Here is a 17,854-nt window from a genome sequence, read left to right as displayed (position 1 = left end):
GTTGCAAAAACTACATACAAAGATTACGCCAAGTATCAGACAGCCGTCTTGAATATTCTCAAATAAGTTACTTTGCTAGCCAATCGACTATAACAACAAACACAGAGGCAGTTACAGTAACACCAACTGTCTAACTGACACTTTCTCTCAGAAGGACTGACAGTTGACAGTTGCATTAGCCTTCCCATGATGCACTGTTTAAAAAATGCAGACACATGTAACTGCCACTTAGAACTGTAATAAGTTCCACTACAGCTCTGTCTAGTGGCTACATCCATGTCATTTTATCAGACCTCTTTACAACATGGTCTTGACACATACAACAATCAACAACCTACCCTCCAAAAAATCCAAAACACACACACACACCACATGGCTTTATTGCATAGTTCAGTTGTGTTTGTTTGTTACTTTAAAATTGGGAAATGTCCCCACCCAGTGTCCGAGTGGCTAGAAAGATGTGGTGGCATCCTTCTCTTTGCCCAGAGGCAGCAGAGTCTTAAGATGAATCTTCTGGTGACTTCTCAAACCTCAGCAAGAGTAGGACTCCTGCAGGCTGGGGATGGGGGTCCTTTGTGGCCCAGCCATGGCACAGGTGGAAGTAATGGTCTTTCAGTCCTGCTGGGGGAAGCAGAGATGCTTTTGATTCCAGCATCTTTCCTTTTGAAGGGAAAGCCATCTCCCAGAGCAGGGGTAGGCAACCTGCGGCCTGGGGGCCGGATGCGGCCCGGCGAGGCCTTGGGACAGGCCCCAGCCCGGTCCTGCCGCCGATTGCCGCCGGGGCCTTTGGCGTCTCACGCGAGGGGCATAGTGGGGCAATTGTCTATAGAAGCCTCAGAAACATGCATTTATCTTAATGTTTTTTTAAAAATCAGCAAAAAATTTTGCGTGTCCTCCATTTTTTATTTAAAAAGTGCCCTCCATTTTGAAATTTTGTCCTACATCTGTCCCGGTTTATTTATTTATTTAATTTTTTAAAAATTATTTAATTATTTATTTTTTGGCTTCGGCCCCCCAGTTGTCTGAGGGACAGCAACCCGGCCCCCGGCTCAAAAGGGTTGCCTACCCCTGTCCCAGAGAGAGGCTGGGAGACTCAAACTCACTGTGATGGAAGGCAGGTTGAGTTCATCTGGTATACCAGATCCAGCTTCAGGAGCAGAGTTCCCAAGATATCAATTACTTCCCTGCAGAAAAGAGAAGGTGAGGCCAGAGGTGCCAGAAAAGATAGTTGGTTCAGGTGTCTGAATTCCTACATCTAGCCCCACTGGCAACTTCTGCCCCCAGGCCTGTTTTGTAAGCAATTCACCCTCGGTCCATGTAGATTTTGGAGCTCCTGCTGGTCCCTTCCTCCTTGGATCTGCAGGACTAGGTGATCAAGAAGTTCACTGAGGTATCTTATAATGGCCCAATCCCTCTAATCGTCTTCACCTGTGGAGAGAAGGAGGCCTGGCTTCAGTAACCGCTCTTGTAGGCAAACAGGAAAGAGGGAGGGTCACCTGCAGATGAGAACCCTTTGGATTTCCTACCTTGTGGATGAGTCACGCGAGGGTCAGACCGTTACCTTGGCCAAAAGCTGTTCCTCACAGTCTTGAAACAGACTTGAGCCTTCATTCACTTTGCACATGAAGCAATTTAGAGAGCTCCAACTGCCTTCCTCAAGGAAGACCAGCCCTCCCTTCAGCCACCATCTGGAAGGGAGAGAGAGGCAGGAAAGTTCCAACTGCCTTCCTCAAAGAGGACCAGCCCTCCCTTCAGCCACCATCTGGAAGGGGAGAGAGAGGCAGGAGAGCTCCAACTGCCTTCCTCAAAGAGGACCAGCCCTCCCTTCAGCCACCATCTGGAAGGGGAGAGAGAGGCAGGAGAGCTCCAACTGCCTTCCTCAAAGAGGACCAGCCCTCCCTTCAGCCACGATCTGGGAGAGAGAGGCAGGAGAGCTCCAACTGCCTTCCTCAAAGAGGACCAGCCCTCCCTTCAGCCACCATCTGGGAGAGAGAGGCAGGAGAGTTCCAACTGCCTTCCTCAAAGAGGACCAGCCCTCCCTTCAGCCACCATTTGGGAGAGAGAGGCAGGTGAGCTCCAACTGCCTTCCTCGAAGAGGACCAGCCCTCCCTTCAGCCACCATCTGGGAGAGAGAGGCAGGAGAGCTCCAACTGCCTTCCTCAAAGCGGACCAGCCCTCCCTTCAGCCACCATCTGGGAGAGAGAGGCAGGTGAGCTCCAACTGCCTTCCTCGAAGAGGACCAGCCCTCCCTTCAGCCACCATCTGGGAGAGAGAGGCAGGAGAGCTCCAACTGCCTTCCTCGAAGAGGACCAGCCCTCCCTTCAGCCACCATCTGGGAGAGAGAGGCAGGAGAGCTCCAACTGTCTTCCTCAAAGCGGACCAGCCCTCCCTTCAGCCACCATCTGGGAGAGAGAGGCAGGTGAGCTCCAACTGCCTTCCTCGAAGAGGACCAGCCCTCCCTTCAGCCACCATCTGGGAGAGAGAGGCAGGTGAGCTCCATCTGCCTTCCTCGAAGAGGACCAGCCCTCCCTTCAGCCACCATCTGGGAGAGAGAGGCAGGCGAGCTCCATCTGCCTTCCTCGAAGAGGACCAGCCCTCCCTTCAGCCACCATCTGGGAGAGAGAGGCAGGAGAGCTCCAACTGCCTTCCTCGAAGAGGACCAGCCCTCCCTTCAGCCACCATCTGGGAGAGAGAGGCAGGAGAGCTCCAACTGCCTTCCTCGAAGAGGACCAGCCCTCCCTTCAGCCACCATCTGGGAGAGAGAGGCAGGAGAGCTCCATCTGCCTTCCTCGAAGAGGACCAGCCCTCCCTTCAGCCACCATTTGGGAGAGAGAGGCAGGAGAGCTCCAACTGCCTTCCTCGAAGAGGACCAGCCCTCCCTTCAGCCACCATCTGGGAGAGAGAGGCAGGAGAGCTCCAACTGCCTTCCTCGAAGAGGACCAGCCCTCCCTTCAGCCACCATCTGGGAGAGAGAGGCAGGAGAGCTCCATCTGCCTTCCTCGAAGAGGACCAGCCCTCCCTTCAGCCACCATTTGGGAGAGAGAGGCAGGAGAGCTCCAACTGCCTTCCTCGAAGAGGACCAGCCCTCCCTTCAGCCACCATCTGGGAGAGAGAGGCAGGTGAGCTCCAACTGCCTTCCTCGAAGAGGACCAGCCCTCCCTTCAGCCACCATCTGGGAGAGAGAGGCAGGAGAGCTCCAACTGCCTTCCTCAAAGAGGACCAGCCCTCCCTTCAGCCACCATCTGGGAGAGAGAGGCAGGTGAGCTCCAACTGCCTTCCTCGAAGAGGACCAGCCCTCCCTTCAGCCACCATCTGGGAGAGAGAGGCAGGAGAGCTCCAACTGCCTTCCTCGAAGAGGACCAGCCCTCCCTTCAGCCACCATCTGGGAGAGAGAGGCAGGTGAGCTCCAACTGCCTTCCTCGAAGAGGACCAGCCCTCCCTTCAGCCACCATCTGGGAGAGAGAGGCAGGTGAGCTCCAACTGCCTTCCTCGAAGAGGACCAGCCCTCCCTTCAGCCACCATCTGGGAGAGAGAGGCAGGTGAGCTCCAACTGCCTTCCTCGAAGAGGACCAGCCCTCCCTTCAGCCACCATCTGGGAGAGAGAGGCAGGTGAGCTCCAACTGCCTTCCTCGAAGAGGACCAGCCCTCCCTTCAGCCACCATCTGGGAGAGAGAGGCAGGAGAGCTCCAACTGTCTTCCTCAAAGCGGACCAGCCCTCCCTTCAGCCACCATCTGGGAGAGAGAGGCAGGTGAGCTCCAACTGCCTTCCTCGAAGAGGACCAGCCCTCCCTTCAGCCACCATCTGGGAGAGAGAGGCAGGTGAGCTCCAACTGCCTTCCTCGAAGAGGACCAGCTCTCCCTTCAGCCACCATCTGGGAGAGAGAGGCAGGTGAGCTCCAACTGCCTTCCTCGAAGAGGACCAGCCCTCCCTTCAGCCACCATCTGGAAGGGGAGAGAGAGGCAGGAGAGCTCCAACTGCCTTCCTCGAAGAGGACCAGCCCTCCCTTCAGCCACCATCTGGGAGAGAGAGGCAGGTGAGCTCCAACTGCCTTCCTCGAAGAGGACCAGCCCTCCCTTCAGCCACCATCTGGGAGAGAGAGGCAGGTGAGCTCCATCTGCCTTCCTCGAAGAGGACCAGCCCTCCCTTCAGCCACCATCTGGGAGAGAGAGGCAGGCGAGCTCCATCTGCCTTCCTCGAAGAGGACCAGCCCTCCCTTCAGCCACCATCTGGGAGAGAGAGGCAGGAGAGCTCCAACTGCCTTCCTCGAAGAGGACCAGCCCTCCCTTCAGCCACCATCTGGGAGAGAGAGGCAGGTGAGCTCCAACTGCCTTCCTCGAAGAGGACCAGCCCTCCCTTCAGCCACCATCTGGGAGAGAGAGGCAGGTGAGCTCCAACTGCCTTCCTCGAAGAGGACCAGCCCTCCCTTCAGCCACCATCTGGGAGAGAGAGGCAGGTGAGCTCCAACTGCCTTCCTCGAAGAGGACCAGCCCTCCCTTCAGCCACCATCTGGGAGAGAGAGGCAGGTGAGCTCCAACTGCCTTCCTCGAAGAGGACCAGCCCTCCCTTCAGCCACCATCTGGGAGAGAGAGGCAGGTGAGCTCCAACTGCCTTCCTCGAAGAGGACCAGCCCTCCCTTCAGCCACCATCTGGGAGAGAGAGGCAGGAGAGCTCCAACTGTCTTCCTCAAAGCGGACCAGCCCTCCCTTCAGCCACCATCTGGGAGAGAGAGGCAGGTGAGCTCCAACTGCCTTCCTCGAAGAGGACCAGCCCTCCCTTCAGCCACCATCTGGAAGGGGAGAGAGAGGCAGGAGAGCTCCAACTGCCTTCCTCGAAGAGGACCAGCCCTCCCTTCAGCCACCATCTGGGAGAGAGAGGCAGGTGAGCTCCAACTGCCTTCCTCGAAGAGGACCAGCCCTCCCTTCAGCCACCATCTGGGAGAGAGAGGCAGGTGAGCTCCAACTGCCTTCCTCGAAGAGGACCAGCCCTCCCTTCAGCCACCATCTGGGAGAGAGAGGCAGGAGAGCTCCAACTGTCTTCCTCAAAGCGGACCAGCCCTCCCTTCAGCCACCATCTGGGAGAGAGAGGCAGGTGAGCTCCAACTGCCTTCCTCGAAGAGGACCAGCCCTCCCTTCAGCCACCATCTGGAAGGGGAGAGAGAGGCAGGAGAGCTCCAACTGCCTTCCTCGAAGAGGACCAGCCCTCCCTTCAGCCACCATCTGGGAGAGAGAGGCAGGTGAGCTCCAACTGCCTTCCTCGAAGAGGACCAGCCCTCCCTTCAGCCACCATCTGGAAGGGGAGAGAGAGGCAGGAGAGCTCCAACTGCCTTCCTCGAAGAGGACCAGCCCTCCCTTCAGCCACCATCTGGGAGAGAGAGGCAGGTGAGCTCCAACTGCCTTCCTCAAAGAGGACCAGCCCTCCCTTCAGCCACCATCTGGGAGAGAGAGGCAGGCGAGCTCCATCTGCCTTCCTCAAAGAGGACCAGCCCTCCCTTCAGCCACCATCTGGGAGAGAGAGGCAGGAGAGCTCCATCTGCCTTCCTCGAAGAGGACCAGCCCTCCCTTCAGCCACCATCTGGGAGAGAGAGGCAGGAGAGCTCCAACTGCCTTCCTCAAAGAGGACCAGCCCTCCCTTCAGCCACCATCTGGAAGGGGAGAGAGAGGCAGGTGAGCTCCAATTGCCTTCCTCAAGGAAGACCAGCCCTCCCTTCAGCCACCATCTGGAAGGGGAGAGAGAGGCAGGAGAGTTCCAACTGCCTTCCTCAAAGAGGACCAGCCCTCCCTTCAGCCACCATCTGGAAGGGGAGAGAGAGGCAGGAGAGCTCCAACTGGAGTTTGTTGGACATGGCTTGTAATCGGCTTGGTGAGGGAGAGGGGGGTGCGACTGTGTCAAGTGGGGCTCCCATTGGAGTAGTGTGGGGCAAGGGGAGATATAGTGGTAGGAGAGTGGAGTTATGTCGTAAGGGAAGGCGGGATCGATGTGTAATATCTATCTCACCTTCCATCCACTCTTCTAGCCAAAGAGGTCTGAAGGTCAGCCCAACTATACCACAAACCCTCTCTCTGCTCCTATGCAATGCCAGGTCAGTTAAGAACAAGTCCCACATAATATATAATCTTGTGGAGGATAAGAACTGCGACCTGGCTTGCATTACTGAGACCTGGCTTGGGCCTGAGAGCGAAGCGGTGTGGGCACGGGCCCTCCCTGCCCGGTACTCAGTGAAGAATCAGATCAGGGCAAGTGGGCGGGGGGGAGGAGTTGCCTTGATCTATAAGAACACCCTTTCCTTGACCAGAAACCATGTCCGCCGGACAGACCATATCGAATGTTTATACCTGACCCTAAAGGCCAGGGACAGTATAGGGATTCTGTTGGTATACAGGCCACCCCGTGCGTTAACAGACTCCCTGGCCGAGCTGACACAGCTGGTCTCGGAGCTGGTGTTGGAGTCCCCTAGGCTTCTTGTCCTGGGGGACCTCAACATTCCCTCTGAGGCCGGTGTCGTTCCAACGGGTGCGGCTCGGGAGTTCATGGCTACCATGACTGCCATGGGCCTGTCCCAACTGGTCACAGGGCCCACGCATTCCGCTGGTAGGACACTCGATGTTGTCTTCTGTACAGACATGGAGTCTCCGTGGGCTGAGGTAACCAATATCTCTACCCTGTCATGGACAGATCATTTCCTGGTTGAGGCTAGTATCAAGGCTACTGTCCAGATCCCCCCCGGGGGTGGCGGACCTATTAGAATGGTCCACCCTCGAAGGCTGATGGAACCCAATAGGTTCCAGGAAGCCTTAGAGGGCTATCTGATTGGAGCTGACGACGATTCTGTTGATGCCCTGACTAACACCTGGGATACTGATCTCTCCAGGGCTATACACAGTATCGCTCCCAAGTGTCCTTTCCGGCCTGCTTCCAATAAAAAGCCCTGGTATACGGAAGATCTCAGGGCAATGAAGCGGGCTGTGCAACGACTAGAGCGAAAATGGCGGAGACATCGGCGCTTATCCGACAAGACACTCCTCGAGTCTCTTTTGAAGGATTATGGAGTGGCAATTGGTGCGGCTAAGAATTCGTTCTATGCTGCACGAATTGCATCCGTGGAGTTGCGTCCGGCAGAGCTATTCAGGGTTGTGAGAGAGCTTACTCAATCGGCTCCCCCCCTGAACCCACTATTGGTATCTTCTAAAGCCTGCTGTGACGAGTTTAACAACTTCTTCGCAGATAAAATCTCTCGGCTAAGAGCCGATCTCAACGCTGTTATTAGTTCAGAATCGAGAGTAGAGGCGTCCAGAGCTTCCGTGGACTCAGTTGTACTGGATCAGTTTGAGTCTGTTAGTACCGAGGATGTGGACAGGATCCTTAGTAGCGTTAGGAAAACGACCTGCTCTCTCGATCCCTGTCCTTCATGGCTGGCAGTTCAAGGGGGAACAGCGACAACAGAAATGTTGCGTCGTATTATCAATTCATCCTTCAGGGAGGGCCTTTTTCCATCTAATCTCAAAACGGCCATCGTAAAACCTTTACTAAAGAAGCCCTCCCTTGACCCCCTAATTCGAAACAATTATCGGCCTGTATCTCTGCTGCCATTTTTAGGGAAGGTGATCGAGAGAGCGGTTGCCTCCCAGCTACAGAGGGTCTTGGAAGATACGGATTATCTGGACCCATTTCAAACCGGCTTCCGGAAGGGCTTTGGGGTTGAGACTGCCATGGTCGCCTTAGTCGATGACCTCCGTCTGGGCATGGACAGGGGTAGCGTATCCCTGTTAGTGCTCTTGGACATCTCTGCGGCCTTCGATACCATCGACCATGGTATCCTTCTGGATCGCCTGGGGGAGTTGGCCATCGGAGGCACTGCTTTGCAGTGGTTCCGTTCCTACCTCTCAGGCAGATTCCAGATGGTGGAGCTGGGGGACTGTCGCTCCGATAGGAGGGCCCTTACATCTGGGGTCCCTCAGGGAGCGATTTTGTCCCCTATGCTATTTAACATTTACATGAAGCCACTGGGAGAGATCATCCGGAGACACGGGGCGCGATGTTATCAATACGCTGATGACACCCAAATAGTCTTCTATATGTCTCCGACTGATGCAGTGACTAAGGATGGCATCTCTCCGCTCAATGCCTGTCTGGAGTCGGTAATGGGCTGGATGAGGGAAAACAGACTCAGCCTGAATCCAGAGAAAACGGAAGTACTTGTGATAGGTTCTCCTGGTCCTGGGAAGGAGGTTTGTCCACCAGTCCTGAATGGGGTCACGCTCCCTGTGAAGGACTCAGTTCGCAGTTTGGGGGTGCTTCTTGACTCCTTGCTTCACCTGACTCCTCAGATGGATGCGACAGTTAGGAGCACCTGTTATCAGCTTTGGCTGATACGCCAGCTGCGTCCCTACCTGGACCGGGGGGACCTTGAAACAGTAGTACACGCACTGGTAACCTCTCGACTCGATTTCTGTAATGCGCTCTACATGGGGCAACCCTTGTACCAAACTCGGAAGCTGCAGTTGGTTCAAAATATGGCTGCCAGACTGGTCACTGGTAGCTCCAGGGCCAGCCACATAACACCTGTATTAGCAGATCTGCACTGGCTGCCAATTCGCTTCCGGGCACAATACAAGGTGTTGATTGTTACCTATAAAGCCCTAAATGGCTTGGGCCCAGAGTACTTGAAGGACCGACTCTCCCCATACAATCAGCCCCGCACTCTCAGATCTCGTGGGGAAAAACTTTTGAGTGTTCCCAAGACAAGATACGCAGCGACTGCGCAAAGGGCTTTTTCTGTGGTGGCCCCACAGTCTTGGAACGCTCTCCCTGAGGAGCTCCGCTTAGCCCCCTCCCTGGAGTCATTTAAGAGAAACCTTAAGACTCATTTATTTCGTCAAGCCTTCCCTCACATGTCCTGACTGTTTTGCTCCTGCATACTATTTATTGTATTTTTTATATTGTTTTATTATTTTGATTGATTAATGATGGATTTTAATGATATATAGTAGTATACAATTTTTTTTTTATGAAGGACTTTAGCTGTTAATTTTGATTTTTAAACTCTGATTTTTATTGTATTATATTTATAACCTGTATCGTATTGTATCTTATTCTGTTTGTAAACCGCCGTGATCATAGGAACGGCGGTATATAAATAAAATTTCAATCAATCAATCAAAATTTAGATAGATATCTAGTTGACACTTAGGTGCGGACAAGACCACATACATCAGCTAATCACAGACCCTAGAGAAAGGGAAGGAGAGAGAAGTGGCATTGACAGTAAAACAGTCAAAACATAGTAATACACTAGTCCCAAGTTCTACCTTCCCCCCTTAAAATAACAATTAAATAAGTTATATTAAAAATTCATACTAAAAAAATTAATTAAAACAAATAAACCAGAGGATGGAGTGCGAGAAAATCAATAGGCTACATAGTAGTCTACTCAGTGGGTGGTTGAACTATTCCAGAAAGGCCTGTCACAAGAGATACATCCTGACAGCTTTCTTAAAGCTGTCCAGGCTTTGTACTATGACAGATCTCATCCAACAGGCCGTTCCATAGTCTGAGAGAAGTTACCAAAAATGTCCTCTGGGTCGCCATAATTGTTCTGGCCTTCACCAGTTGCAATAAATTCCTCCCAGAGGACCTGAAGGCACCAGGTGGATTATACGGGAGGAGGCAATCCCATAAATAGGTTGGACTCAAGCCATGTAGGGCTTTAAAGATGATAACACCATCTTGTACTGCGCCCAGAAACCAATGGGCAGCCAGTGGAGTGATTTTAGGTGTTATATGATCACTCTTGGTTTTTCCGGTGTCCAACCTAGCTGCCATATTCTGAACTAGTTGAAGTTTCCAGACTAAGCACAAGGGTAGCCCCATGTAGAGTGCATTGCAGAAATCGAGTCGTGAGGTTACCAGAGCATGTACCACATTTTCCAGGCCCCCCTGTTCCAGGAAAGGATGTCAGTGCCCTAGAATAAGAACAAGCATGCTGTTTCTCATTTGCTTTTCCCAGTCCAGTCAAATAATCTACAATGTTGAAAGCATACAAGAATCAGGATGCAGAACAGTGACTAAACTTAATTGGTTGTGAAGCTTCTGTGTTTTAGTCTTGTCCTTTCCCTACAAATTCAAACATCCCCAGCTTTCAGGCAATAAGGTTGTAGGCTGATGCGTCAGGAAAGTTCCCGGTTGGCAAGGGTGTAAGAAGTGTGGCCCCTCTTGCAAGTCAGCCGGGTTCGTGTGCCCTTGTTAGCCTCACAGCCAAGTGTTAGCAGCTGTCCAGGGGCACAGAAAGGTTATTTTGTGCCTAATTGTGTCTGGAAGACAGTTTCACTTGAGCTGACCCCTTCAAGGTTAGGGAGAGATTGGCTAGGAATGGAATGGAGAGCAAACTTGTGGGAATCTGAGGTTGCAGCCATGGGATAGTCTGGGAAGAATCCATTGCTTAGGGCCCTGGAGTCTAGTACTAGTGGCTGTGAGGAGATGCTGGGGTCCCTCAGCTCAAGGGCTGGGATGGTTTCCTGTGTAGCAGACCACCTGCTGCATCTGTTGACCACTACCAAGAAAGCTTACTTGAGTACAGGGAAAGATGCCAATTTTCAGACTCAAATGAAATCTTGGGAGGACCTGCAACTAGTTGCAACTGAGAAAACAACAAAAGATCTACCCCAGAAAAGCACATTTAAAGGACTCCATTAAAAATATACCATTGGGGACCAAGTGTCAATGCGACATAGTCTTTTTTAAAAAGAGCATCCCTTCAATCCACAAAAGAATAGAGATGGAATTTCACCCGGGATAATGTTCAGGGCCAGACTCTTGACTGCAACCTGTTCATTCTAATCTTCCCAATGCTGGGTGTAGATGCCAACTGAGTTGTTATTATTATTATTATTATTATTATTAAACTTTATTTCTAAAGCGCTGTAATTATACACAGTACAAAGTCGGTAAAATTAAAGAGTAAATAAAAGCCTGCCCAAGGCGTACATTCTTAGATAATAACAATTAAAAAGAGGAATAGATAAAATTACCATATAGAGAAGGAAAAAAACAAATTAAAAACATCAACTATAAAACAAATCACATCACATCAAATATTATCGGACAGCCAGATGACAATCACAAATTCCCTGAGAATGCTTCCCTAAACAATATGGTTTTCAGCTCAGCCTTAAAGCTGGTTAGGGAAGTGATGAGCCGTGCATGCAGAGGAAGAAGGTTCCAGGAATGAGGGGCAGCAAGAGAGAAGGGATGGATCCGGGACGGGGCAGAGAAGATCCTGGCTTGAGAGAGGAGACTTTGGCTGCCAGAGCAGAGAGAGCGAGTAGGGATGTAGGGAGAGAGAAGATCGGTTAAATAAAGAGGGGCCAGCCCATACAGGGCTTTAAAGGTGAGTCGCAAAAGTTTGTACCTGATGCGGAAAGGAAGAGGGAGCCAGTGAAGGGAGGACAACAGAGGGGAGACATGATCATAACGGCGAGCGAGTGAAATAATGCGTGCAGCTGAGTGCTGAACAGAAATTAATGGGTGGAGATGAGAGAGGAGAAGCCCTGCCAAGAGGAGGTTACAGTAGTCTAGTCGTGAGACCACTAGGGCATGGACCAGTGTCTTTGCGGTAGAAGCTGAGAGATATGGATGGATTTTGGCGATATTATAGAGAAAAAAATCTACAGACTTTGGCTGTAGTCTGGATCTGGGGGATGAATGACAAAGAGGAGTCAAAGATGAAACCAAGACTGCGGGCTTCCTGGACCGGCTGGATAGAGACGTTATTGACAGAAATAGAAAAGGAATAGTGAAGGGTGGGCTTAGGAGGGAAAACAAGAAGCTCGGTCTTGGACATATTGAGCTTCAGACGCCGATGGTGCATCCAGTGGGAGACAGCTGTTAAACAGGATGACACTTGTTGCTCTAGCTCTGGCGAGAGGTTATGGGTGGAAAGGTACAGTTGGGTATCATCGGTGTACAGATGGTAGGAGAAACCAAAGGAACTGATAAGTTTGCCAAGGGAGAGTGTGTATAAAGAGAACAGAAGGGGACCCAAAACAGAGCCCTGAGGAACTCCAACAGATAAGGGGACAGAAGACGAGGTCTGACCACCCGAGACCACTGAAAAAGATCGATCTGACAAGTAAGATGTGAACCAATCGAGAACAAGGCCCGAGAAACCAAGGTCAGAGAGTACATCTATTAGGAGAGAGTGGTCCACGGTGTCGAAGGCCGCAGACAGATCAAGTAGGACAAGGATAGAGTAAAGGCCATTCACCTTGGCCCGCAAAAGATCATTCGAGATCTTAGTAAGGGCCGTCTCTGTGGAGTGCCGTGGGCGAAAACCAGACTCAAGACAGCATGAATAGACAACTCGTTCCAACACCTTAGAGAGAAAAGGAAGAAGAGAGATTGGACGATAGCTAGCCAAGGAAGAGGGGTCGAGAGAGGGTTTTTTCAGGATAGGGGAAACTAAGGCATGTTTGAAGACTGAGGGGAAGGAACCCGAGGAGAGAGAGAGATTAAAGATATAGAGGAGGGAGGGTAACAAAGAGGGGGCTATAGAGATTAGAAGACGAGAAGGAAGTGGGTCAAGAGAGCAGGTGGTGGGTTTGGATGAGTTCAGCAGCGAAGAGAGTTCTTCCAAAGAAACAGGAGGAAACACAGAGTTTATTAGTAGGAGGGGCGAGGAGATTAATGGTGGGAGCCAAATCATGAGGAGTTAACTCAGAACGAATGGTGGTGATCTTTGTAATGAAGTAATTGGTGAAGTCGGAGGGAGAAAATAATGGAGAGACGGAGGGAGGAGAGGGTTTTAACAGTGTGTTGAAACAGGAGAACAAGCGCTGCGGGCGCCTCTTGTTGGCGCAGATCAATGATTTGAAGTAGTCTTGTTTTGCCATCGAAAACTGGACTGAAGCTTCCAGTTGGTGCTGAAACTCAAAGAAAAGGTGACAACCCAAGGGAGAAGATCTCAAGTGTGGAGACTCTAGGAACAGGGAGCTTATTCTGTCAGGGATGATGGGAGTTGTAGCTCTTCACCTCTGGCTCAAACTCACCACCTTTTTACGCACCGGCGCTGACCCGTTTTGGCCAGTGGTTAAAGCTTTGCTCTAAAGCAGCAGAGTTACAGAGAACAGGCTGAAGACCCTGACAAACTCTCCAAGCCTTCTCACTCTTGCTTCCACAGAAGTCTTCACACTTCTTCAGGATCTAGATGGCTCTTGTATCTTCACCCAAGACACCAGACAACTCAGTAGTCTTATATAAAAGATCTACTTTATTCTACTTTATACAGCTCCAAAACTATCCAACACAACTCCAACAATACTCCTCACTACTATCCACTACTACCCACAAAATACATTGCGATTCATAGCAATTATTATAGCCCTTGGAAAACACCATCCACTCTTGTTAGTTTCCACCCTGTGGGCGTGTACATCCATTTTCATTGGTCCTCTTGGTTCATCCTACAATTAATGATTTCATCATCTCACCTTGTCCACTTTAACAATTCTCAGGTGTGTTCAATTATCCACTTTGCATTTCTGTCCTTGGCATTTAGGACTTGCTAATTACATTACCTTTTACACCTGTGTGGCTCCTAATTGCTTTTGCTGAGTCATCCTGACTCTCACATACATGTTTTATTTCTTTCACTGTATATCCCATGTTGTTTTTTCCTTAACATATTCAAGGGATGGGGAGTTCCACAGGCAATCCAAGGTACTTCCAAGGCAGAATCGCTGCTTTGTGAAATTTTTCGTTCCTTTAAATGAGAACCAGAGACTCTGGAGCTGGACAGAATGGGTAGCCCCTTGGCACCTCTCCCTCTCTTGTGCCAATTCTCCTTCTATCCTAATGGGGTTGGACTGGATGGCCCTCAGGAGTCCCTTCTGATTCAAAGATTCCATGGTTATATGGGCTACCTTGTTCCCCCCTCCCCAAGATGGTGGAATCCGGGAGGGTGAGGAAGAGGAGAAAGAGTGGATGGTAGACTTGCTTTGCTTCTGCCACCACTGCTGCCATTTCAGCTCTGCCAAGGATCAGGGGTGCAAGAGCCAGGAGGCGAGGAGGGCTGTCATGGTCCTGCCTGTGCAGGGTGACCAGATGTCCACCTTTTCCAAGAAACATCCTGCATTTCAACCTTCTGCCCATGAGGAATTCCAAAATGTCCTCCATTTTAAGCATGGCTAAGAAGCCCATTGACTAACATACTGGCTGTTTCCCTTCAGGAAATGAGCTCTACCTTGATGTATATAGTTACCTGGAGGGAAAGGAAGAGACTGTGCCCCCTCCTCTCCTATCCCTCCTCTGGGTTAACTAGGTGGGAACTACTTTGGTATCTTGTACTCAGTTTGTAGCAACAGAAGAAAGCTGAGCGCAAAGGAGGAAAGTGGAAGAAGGAGAGAAACTGGGACATTTTAAAAGGAGGTGAAAAACTGAGACAACAGAGGATTTATCAGGACCTTCCTGGCCAAAGTGGAACACCTGGAGAGTGTTGGTGTGTGTGTGCGCGCGCACATGTGCAAGTGTTGTTTTCCTGTCTTTCTTGTGAGGTTCCCATAGGGAGACAGGAAAGCTGGAGGGAAAGAGGGGTTAGATCCAGTTGTGTTCTTCTTTTGTTGTTCCTATATTAGCTCCCTGTTAATATTCCCTAACACTGAGCCTCCCCCTGCAGGGAGTGTCTGAGTGGGAGAGTGATTGGGGCCTTTCTTCCCTCCATCTTCCAGAGGAACCTCTGAAGGCATAGAGGAAGGCCCACAGAATTTCATTGACCCCTCACAAACACACACCCAACACAGTCAAGACACCACTGCCTGAGGGAAAGGGGTCTGTTTCCTGCTCCAGGCACCCCTGAATCTCTTTCCTTTATCCTCCTCTTCCCATTCCCATCATCAACACCAGTGGTCCCCAAACTGCACTATTTAAGCGATTTTGGACGTCAGCTCCCAGAATCCCAGACTATTGGCCAACATGGCTGAGGCTTCTGGGAACTGGAGTCCAAAATCTCTTAAAGGGTACAGTTTAGGGATGACTGAGCTACACTATAGAAATAAATGCACCTTAAGTGCTACAGCCCCATCCTATGGGATCCTGGAGGTTTTACCGGGTCTTTTCTTTCCCCACCTCTGCCCAAGGCCCCCTAAAAACTACAAATCCCACATAAAAACTACAAATTCTAGGATTCTGTAGGAGGGAGCCGTGGCAGTTAAAGTGGTGTCAAACTGCCTTTATTCCTACAGTGTAGACAGCCAGGTCTCCCTTGGCCCTCTCCTCCCCATCATGGGGGGGGGGTCTTTTGGGGGAGAGAGGGAGGGAAGAAGGGGCCTTTGAAAGGGGGGTTGAGGGGGAGGGGAGGGGGAGCAATGGGGATGCCTGCCTTCCCTAAGAGGGTGGCAAGGGCCAGGGCCCCTCTCCAGCTGGGACACACCAAAGGAGCTCTCCTTCTCCTCCGCCTCTTCCTCCCAGCCTTCCACAAACAAAGCTCCATTTGGGCACCCCCCCTCCTCACAAAGGTACCGCCTGCTTTGCCTGGGAGGGTCCCAGGGAGCAGAAAAGCTCAGACTCCTAGAGAGTCCGCCAAAGGAGGAGCGAGCAGAGGCCCCACATTCCTAGAGAGTACTCCAAGGGGGAGAGAGAGCAGGGCCATCAGATTCCTAGAGAGTCTTCCAAGGGGGAGAGACAGTGGAGGCCTCAAATTCCTAGAGAGTCAGAGAGCAGAGGCTCAGATTCCTAGAGAGACCTTTAAAGGGAGAGAGAGCAGAGTTCTCAGTTCCTAGAGAGACAGGAAATGTTTGGAAAGTTCATGTGTTGGGAAAGGGAGGAGGGAGGGAGGGAGGAAGAGGCCTAGAGGGTCGAGCAGCGGGAGAGGAGGAGGCGAGGGAGGCACACTGCGGTGAGGGAGCGCCCAAAAAGGGGCTTAGGGGCGGGGGACGTCTCCCAGCTGTGGGGGGAGGGCCTGGTTCCTGCCTCCCTCATTCTCTCCTCCGAAAATAGCCCCCTACGACGGATGAGGGGAGGGCAGAAGGAAGGAGGAGCAGCAGGGCCGAAGGAGGGGAGAAGAGCCGCTTGGCCTTGGGGGGCGGGGGAGAGGAGACCCCTCTGGGGGAAAGGGGTACTTGCCCATAGGGGATCATTGGGAGATATTTGCCCTTAGGGAATCATTGGAGAATACTTGCCCATAGGGAATCATTGGGGAATACTTGCCCATAGGGAATCATTGGGGAATACTTGCCCATAGGGGATCATTGGGGAATATTTGCCCATAGGGGATCATTGGGGAATACTTGCCCATAGAGAATCATTTTGGAATGCTGGTCCATAGGGGATCATTGGGGAATACTTGCCCATAGGGGATCATTGGGATATACCTGCCCATAGGGGATCATTGGGGAATACTTGCCCATAGGGGATCATTGGGGAATACTTGCCCATAGGGAATCATTTTGGAATGCTGGTCCATAGGGAATCATTGGGGAATGCTGGCCCATAGGGGATCATTGGGGAATATTTGCCCATAGGGGATCATTGGGGAATACTTGCCCATAGGGAATCATTGGGAGATATTTGCCTTTAGGGAATCATTGGGGAATACTTGCCCATAGGGGATCATTGGGGAATACTTGCGCATAGAGAATCATTGGGGAATACCTGCCCATAGAGAATCATTGGGGAATGCTGGCCCATAGGGAATCATTGGGAGATATTTGCCCTTAGGGAATCATTGGGGAATACCTGCCCATAGGGAATCATTTTGGAATGCTGGTCCATAGGGAATCATTGGGGAATGCTGGCCCATATGGAATCATTGGGGAATACTTGCCCATAGGGAATCATTGGGGAATACTTGCCCTTAGGGAATCATTGGGGAATACTTGCCCATAGGGAATCATTGGGAGATATTTGCCCATAGGGAATCATTGGGAGATATTTGCCCATAGGGAATCATTGGGGAATACTTGCCCATAGGGAATCATTGGGAGATATTTGCCCTTAGGGAATCATTGGAGAATACTTGCCCATAGGGGATCATTGGAGAATACTTGCCCATAGGGAATCATTGGGGAATACTTGCCCATAGAGAATCATTGGAGAATACTTGCCCATAGGGAATCATTGGGGAATATTTGCCCATAGGGAATCATTGGGAGATATTTGCCCATAGGGAATCATTGGGGAATACTTGCCCATAGGGAATCATTGGGAGATATTTGCCCATAGGGAATCATTGGGGAATACTTGCCCATAGAGAATCATTGGAGAATACTTGCCCATAGGGAATCATTGGGGAATACTTGCCCATAGGGAATCATTGGGAGATACTTGCCCATAGGGAATCATTGGGGAATACTTGCCCATAGGGAATCATTGGGGAATACTTGCCCATAGGGAATCATTGGGGAATATTTGCCCATAGGGAATCATTGGGGAATACTTGCCCATAGGGGATCATTGGGGAATACTTGCCCATAGGGGATCATTGGGGAATACTTGCCCATAGGGAATCATTGGGGAATACTTGCCCATAGGGAATCATTGAAGAATACTTGCCCATAGGGAATCATTGGGGAATACTTGCCCATAGAGAATCATTGGGGAATACTTGCCCATAGGGAATCATTGGGGAATACTTGCCCAGAGGGAATCATTGGAGAATACTTGCCCATAGGGGATCATTGGGAGATATTTGCCCATAGGGAATCATTGGGAGATATTTGCCCATAGGGAATCATTGGAGAATACTTGCCCATAGGGAATCATTGGGGAATACTTGCTCATAGGGAATCATTGGGAGATATTTGCCCATAGGGAATCATTGGGAGATATTTGCCCATAGGGAATCATTGGGGAATACTTGCCCATAGG

General features: G+C 51.0%; 1 protein-coding gene across 3 annotated transcripts in view; it reads left to right on the top strand.

Annotated features, from left to right (window-relative positions):
* LOC149320400 (uncharacterized) overlaps positions 1-17,854 on the top strand; it is a 33,702-nt gene that overhangs the window by 2,933 nt on the left and 12,915 nt on the right. The window contains exon 1 of one of the 3 annotated variants that reach the window (XM_089501293.1): positions 11,320-11,384. The exons of 1 other annotated variant lie outside the window; for it this stretch is intronic. The gene's annotated coding sequence lies outside the window, so the exon portion shown is untranslated. Of the gene's footprint in view, positions 1-11,319; positions 11,385-15,791; positions 15,885-17,854 lie in introns of those variants that run through there. One more of the 3 variants, XM_089501286.1, reaches the window with a different exon arrangement.

Source organism: Sceloporus occidentalis, unplaced genomic scaffold (genome assembly GCF_023333645.1).
Source record: "Sceloporus occidentalis isolate IW3139 unplaced genomic scaffold, rSceOcc1.0.p SCAF_1, whole genome shotgun sequence".
NCBI lineage: Eukaryota > Metazoa > Chordata > Lepidosauria > Squamata > Phrynosomatidae > Sceloporus > Sceloporus occidentalis.
The sequence above is the reverse complement of the archived record's forward strand: the minus strand, read 5'-3'. Positions and strand labels throughout refer to the sequence as shown.